Raw genomic sequence first — 7,452 nt, 5'->3', positions numbered from 1 at the left:
GGGCACACAGGTGGTGTAGTGCCTAAGGCATTTGACTGCTAACCAGAAGGTTGGTGGTTTAAACCCACCAGCCACTCCTCAGAAGGAAGATTGGGCAATCGATTTCTGTAAAGATACCGCCTCAGTAACCCAAGGAAGGGTTGCTATGAGTCAAAATCGACTTGACAGCAGTGAGTGAGTGAACCCCATACTTACAAAACAATATAAGCCTATCATTTGGATATCTCCTAGTAGCCTGATGCATAGTGTCACATAAAGTGATAATCTGTGAGTGAAATTCTAAGTTTTCAACTTTTTTTAAAGCATATTTGATATGGCCACAGATGACTTACTATTCTATTCATTTTAATCAAATTAGAGGACAAACAAAATGATAACTATCATTTCTCTTAATGTTTTTTAAAGTTAAAACTCCAATAACAATAATATAACTCTGTATATTAGTACAAAAGTGCAATTACAGAAAAATAAATATCTCAAACTTTGGCCTGTTACATATATGTTTTAAATGTAAATAATACAATAAAAGAGCTCTGATGACACAGTGGTTAAAGCATTCAGGTGCTAACCGAGAGGTCAGTGGTTTGTACCCACCAGCTGCTCTGGGAGAGAAAGATGAAGCAGTCTGCTTCCATAAAGATTTACAGCCATGTTCTGCTCTGTTCTGTAGGGTCAGCGTGAGTAGGAATCTACTTGATGGCAGTGGGTTTTGGATAATATAATGTCGCTGTTGTTTGGTGCCATGGAGTTGATGTTGACCCATAGCAAACCCATGACGCAGAATGGAGCTTCCCCATACGGTTTTCTAGGATGTAATCCTTACAGGAGCAGATCATCAGGTTTTTTCCCTTGGAGCCACTGGGTGGATTAAAACTGTCAGTCTCTTGGTTAGTAGTTGGGCAATTACCTGTTGCACCACCAGGATCCTATAGGATACAATATAATCATTCTGAAATAAATTTTTTTATGCTAATACAAAATCAAAATAAGGACATCTATTTTTATCCTTCCTAGCCACTCCTCAGAAGGAAGATGGGGCAATCTACTTCCTTAGTGATACTGCCTCGGAAACCAAAGGAGGGGTCGCTATGAGTTGGGTCTGACTTGATGGCACATAACAACAACAAATCCAAGAGTTATTTGGAAATTTTCAAAGAGATTTTGTAATGATAATTACTAATTATGATAACTGATTTTACAGGCATTAATAAGTGGGGATACACTAGAGGGGTGTGGGGAGTGTGGACCATACCAGGTGACGCTGTCAGAGCATGTGATACCAAAATGACTGTCTATAAAAGTTTTGTCCAGTGTTTCAGCAGAAATTTAATATGTTTTAAATAAAAATATCCTTGTAGTTAGTTATAACAACAAAAGATTTTACATAAGTCCAGCTTACATGTATCACTATACCTACAAGGTTTAAACTCTATGGGTAATTTACTTTTTGAACCTTCTGTTGTGTATGGTCAGTGTAGTCATTTTACCCAAGTACAATGCTTCGAATCACATGGTTTTTTCTACACATGCTATAAGCAGTGCTGTTCTTATCATTGCTGTTGGTGTTTTTGTAGTCACTGATTTTGTCAAATTTTCTGTTTTAGCTAGAATGTGGTAACTAGTCTTTGTGAACCTATATCAATAATTTTTTTGAGAATGAAGTAGTAATTAAAGGAAAGGAAGGAGAAAATTAAAAATGGCTTCTGCTAAGTTACTAATAATGTATTTAATGTTATTTAGTGTACAAAAAGTTACAAACCAATCTTTCTGTTAGTATTAATAAAATCTAAGAAACAGTACACTTTAGCAATTTAAAATTATATTTATCACATATATTTTATGTTTGAAATTGATAATAAACATTACTAAAGATTTTGTATGGTCTCAGAAACCCAACAGCTATGAGTTGGAATTGACTCTATGACAATGGGTTTGGTTTGGTTTTGGTTTTGGTATGGGAGGAGGCCCGTGGGGATGGGATGACACCATGAGTTATCACATTAGGTGACATCAACCCTAGTGATGCCACTGATTAACAGATTACTTGAAGAAGAAAATTATGTGTTTTTTTTTCAGTAATATAAAATTTACATCATAATTGCAAGTCTGTCAGCCTGTCCCCATGGAGTTAATGAAAGATTTTGGTAAAATATGGTGAAGGGTCTTGCAGTGTAATTTAATCATAGTTTGGCTGAATTATGATTATCTATATAATTATCTAAAAATTTGACTTTTCCTCATAAGATTTTAATAAATTAGCCCATGGCATAGCTCCAATAAAAGTTTAACTTATTCAATGTTTAAAAGGAATAATATTAATCACAGACAAGAGAAAGAAATATGCTGGCTACTGTCTATTATATTAATCATCTCACAATTAAACATTCTTTTTGATTTCAGACCCAGAAGTTCAGTGTGTAACAAAATAATTGGGAAAAAAAAAGTTTTTAATGTGAAAAGTTAGAGTTGTTGATCTTTGTTTGGCTCCTAATAAGTTTTAAATAACACACACACAAAAAAAAAAAATAGGAAAGGCAATTGCAAAGCAGGTATTCCAATATATGAAACAAAATTATCAGTCCAGCCAAAAAATTTAAAAAAAAAAATCTTCTAGCATCTGTTGCAACACAGAGCCATTATAATGCAATTAGACAGACTAAGGACCAGCTGCTAAGGAAGCAAAATTTAAAAGATGAAGCACAGCATTATTTTGGTTAATAAATTGATTTCCAAATGTTACGGGAGTGATTCATAGACTTTGTCTTTTTCTGTGCAGAGCAGTTGTCACATGTAGATACTATATTTTAACATGATGTCTATGTAACCCAATGAGAAAAGGAAATCATCTCTCAAGCAATATTGGGTGTTTTAAAATAACTGCAGTGTAAATACTGTCCTGAGTAGATTAATAACTTGCCGATGGTGATAAGTTAACCTTTAAACTTATACTTCAAAACAGTAAGAGGCCAGCCTATAAATAGAGTACACTTTTATAAAACATGATCAAAACTAAATATATTTTGGAAAGATCTAAAATGCAATCTTTGTTTTTCCCTAATATCTTCAATGTGATAATATTATTGGGTAATGGGAATATAGGCCAATATAATCCTGAAAATACTATTAAATACTACTTCAAGAAACGTATAAGTAAATATACAAGCACTTTAGCATATCCGCATTCTATATTCCCATTTACAGCCACCTCTTAAATACACACACACACACACACACACACACACTCACTGCTGTCCAGTCAATTCCGACTCATAGCGACCCCTCCTTGGTTTTCCGAGGCGGTATCTTTACCGAAGTAGATTGCCCAGTCTTCCTTCCAAGGAGTAGCTGGTGGGTCCACCTCTAGTATGCATTATTTTGGCTATAAAATTCTTTTCTAGGGTAAGTTATTAAAATCAAACTCCAAATCACACTGTTGTTTTTGTTGTTGTGTGCTGTCGAGTCGGACCTGACTCATAGCGACCCCTCCTTGGGTTTCCAAGGCAGTATCACTAAGGAAGTAGATTGCCCCATCTTCCTTCCGAGGAGTGGCTGGTGGGTTTGAACCACCAGCCTTCTGGTTAGCAGTCAAATGCGTTAGGCACTATGCCACCAGAGCTCCCAAATCACACTACACGAGCATAAATGAAAAACTAAAGAGGACAAGCAATTATAATAAAACCCTGCTAATTCAGATTTATTTCAGCAAGTTTATTTGAACAAGATAGAAATAAATAAAATGCAGAAGCCATTATTATGCAAACATATTTCTTTTCTTATAGATAAGTAGGTAGCAGTAGCTTCACTCAAAAGGTAGACTCTGTTTTATTAATAGGATATGGGTTTTAATACTTTTATAAAGCCGTTATATCGGAGCATAGCCTCAAAGTTTCTAAATTCCAGTTCTCAGGGTTGAATTAACAGACCAAGGAAGTGTATTGATGTGACTCTGGCTAAACCCATTGGCTCAAATCATAAAGTTCTCTTAAAGACTTAATAACAACCACATAGGAAAATTGTTAATGTTTATAACAGAGTAATCAACTTCATTTGCATATTCTGAAATTTATCTTTCCATAGCATACATTTTCAAACATCCTGAGCATTGATAATATATAGGAAAACAACCTCAGTATTAGTAATGACTATCTGACTCCATGGAGGGAAGATGGGGCAGTCTACTTCCATAAAGATTTACCCCTCAGAAATCTAAAGGGGGTCACTATGAGTTGGAATGGACTCCATGGCAGTGAGTTTGTTTTTTTTAGTTTATATCGTGATTGTTGTTGTTGTTGTTATGTACTGTCAAGTCGAACCCGACTCATAGTGACCCCTCCTTGGGTTTCCGAGGCAGTATCACTACGGAAGTAGGATTGCCCAACCTTCCTTCCGAGGAGTGGCTGGTGGGTATATCCCTCATTTATGCTTATTACTAAATTTTTGAATAAAGTAATGAAATCCATACCCAAATTGCCATATTATTTTCAGCAACAATAATAAATTCAAAAGATGATGAAAGCTAATCTTTTACTTTCTTCTGAGAAATTCACTTCATGTACACTTAATTTCTTCTCAAGATAAGTGAAAGAAAGGTACAGAGTGCATCATGGGACAATCAGAGACAGAAATGACAAAATTTTTGATCATGGACAGGTGGATAATTTTTTTTTTTAATGCAGGCCACAAATTCAATGAGGGGATCTCCCAAACAAAAGGCATTATGGTAGAAGAATGATTTTTGGGGGGCCACTGTGTGTAAGTTACTAAAAAATATGATAAATGCATAGTGATAAAAGGCAACATTTATGTGAACACAGAATTAGTCATATGGTGTTAAAAAAGAACATAGCGATTACTGTTTTGTAAACACTCAATCAAAAGCATGGAGAATGCCTACTGAGATATTTTTAATGAAATATAAAACATATTGAGAAAATATTTTATGTTAAGAATATACATAAGATGACACAGCTCAAGCCCTTAACAGCTCATAGTCAATGTAGTTTTTTGTAGAGGCTACATCTTACTCTTATCCCCAAAATATTCTACTAACTTTGAGAATTACATGGCCAATCAGCTAAAGGCCTTGGAACACGAATTTTGGTTACATGCTTATTAAAAGCATTTTTATTGAAAGTAACTCATATTTATGTCCCTGAATGGCATAAATGGTCAAGCACTCAACTACCAGCTGAAAGACCTGGTTCTGAAAGGTCACAGACTTGAAAACTCGATGGAGCAGTTCTATTCTGACGTGCATGGGCTCACCATGAGTCAGAATTGATGGAGTTGACTCGGTGGCAAATAACAATTAACCTAAAGGTTGGTGGAGCCCATCTGTTATGTAACACATGGGGGCACCAGGAGTTGGAATTGACTTGAGGGCAATGAATTTTTTTAACTCATATTTATCATTTTATTTTAATTCTACAGTATTTATATATTTTAACTCCTTTTGCCCTTAAAATAACTGAAATTAGCCCAGAAAAATACCATTATTTTGTCAGTGTCTTAGATGTGAAAACTGAGGCCCAGTGAGATGAATGACTGACTCAAAGCCACACAGTAAGCACTGGTGTTTGAACTCTTCCCATGTGTCCTACAAACCCATTACCTCCTTCTTCTATACCTATCTCCTTGGACCATTAATAATCTGAAACCTTTATCATGTATATATTTCTAGGATATCTGGAACCACACACTAATCGAATGTAGAAAAAAAAATCCATTGTGAAAAGATTATATCAACTTGTTGAAATTAGCAAGTAAGATATCTTTTATGCTATATATATGATGGGACAAAACAGAAGGAAAAATGATGAAACAGACTTACCATTGGAGACCTGACTACTCTTGAAATTTAGACAATTCAGGTCATTAGTTATAGAGTCCTAAGGGGGAAAAAGTATGCCTGATTCCACACAAGTAAAGCCAAAAGCTCTCTAATTTACATCCCCTACTTGGCTGAGGATATCAGATGTGTTCAGGTTGAACAAGTTCAAGACTCTTGCTTGAGTAATTTTAAGAAATGTAACACAATCTGAATAGTAATTGGTTATTTAATAATCCTGCTGGCACAGCCAACATAAGCTTGCTTCACTCTTAAGCACAGAATAGGACCAACTGCCTTACTCAGTGCTCAGAAAAGAAATGTTCATCTGCATATAAGCTTAAAGTCAACCTGATGTGAAATCCTGAAATGCATTTTGAAATGAATGGATTAGTGATAAAATTAATGGGAAAACTAAAATCTCTGAAATGAAATATTTTTTGGCATGTGATAACCTGAGATACGGCCCTCAAAAGTCCTTGCAATTAGGTTTGCTGAGCCATCTCAGCATGGCTTTTCCTACATCATAGGTATATTAACCAAGCCAACTTGTCTATTCATCCTTGTCTTGGATCTCTTTTCAATGCCAACTTATACTCCATTTATGCCAATCTTCTGAAATAATGTTCTACTTTTACCTTCTGGGCTTTCTTAGTATACTTCTTCACCTATCTGGAAGTATCTCCCATTAAAACTCCTGCCAATTACAACTTCTGGATCTGACACTAACTCTAAACTCCTCATCTACCAGACTGTTCATTATCTTTAATATTAGCACCACTCACTCCCATTTCACACAATCCACTGTTTAGTGACCAGCCAGTTCAACCGGAAGTCCAACTAACTACTTCAGTGTTACATACAAAGGACAGCATACTTTATCTTTTGCTTTCTTGAACTATTTTATCCTCCTAATGGTTTCTCCAATTCACAGCTCAGAGAATTACAACCACTGTCCTCTTTCTCCAAATTTCCACTTCTCTTTGCTAAGGAAACATCAATTGATATAGAGTTTGCACTCAGTAAATTCCTAGTATCCCTATCAGCTGAGCCCAACTCTTCCTCTTCTCATTACTTTACTCAGCAAGTATTTATCAATTTATCAAGCCATCACTAGGTCACTGCATGGAGGCATTATATGCCCACATGCATGCATGGGTGACACAAATTGTTCCATGCTGGACTAATAATAGAAAGGTTAGTGCTTCAAACACACCCAGAGGGGTCTCAGAAATAAGGCCTAGTGAGTTGCTTCTGAAAGGTCACAGACTTAAAAACACTATAGAGTACAGTTCTGCTCTGCACTCAAGGGGTCACCATGAATCGGAATCGAGTGAACAACCAACAACAACATGTGACTGGCAATATGCCAGTCATGGCATATGTAATGATGATCCAGGTAGAGGCTGGGTGAGGAGAACATTCCAGGCAAAGGAAATGGCAGAAAAGAGATCGGCATTTGAGGAATGAAAGTGAGTTAGTATGGATGATGTACAGCGAGGCTGCAGAAAAGAGGGAGAAAAGAAGAATGAATTGAGGCTGGGTCTTGGTGAAGATATTGGCTCTATTAGAACAATGATCTTTAACCAGAGAGTACTAAAACCTTGGTTCACAATGTTAAAAGA

This window comes from Orycteropus afer, unplaced genomic scaffold (assembly GCF_000298275.1).
Source record: "Orycteropus afer afer isolate SDZICR_OR568_19922 unplaced genomic scaffold, OryAfe1.0 scaffold00280, whole genome shotgun sequence".
Lineage (NCBI taxonomy): Eukaryota > Metazoa > Chordata > Mammalia > Tubulidentata > Orycteropodidae > Orycteropus > Orycteropus afer.
This window is presented reverse-complemented; position numbering follows the sequence as displayed.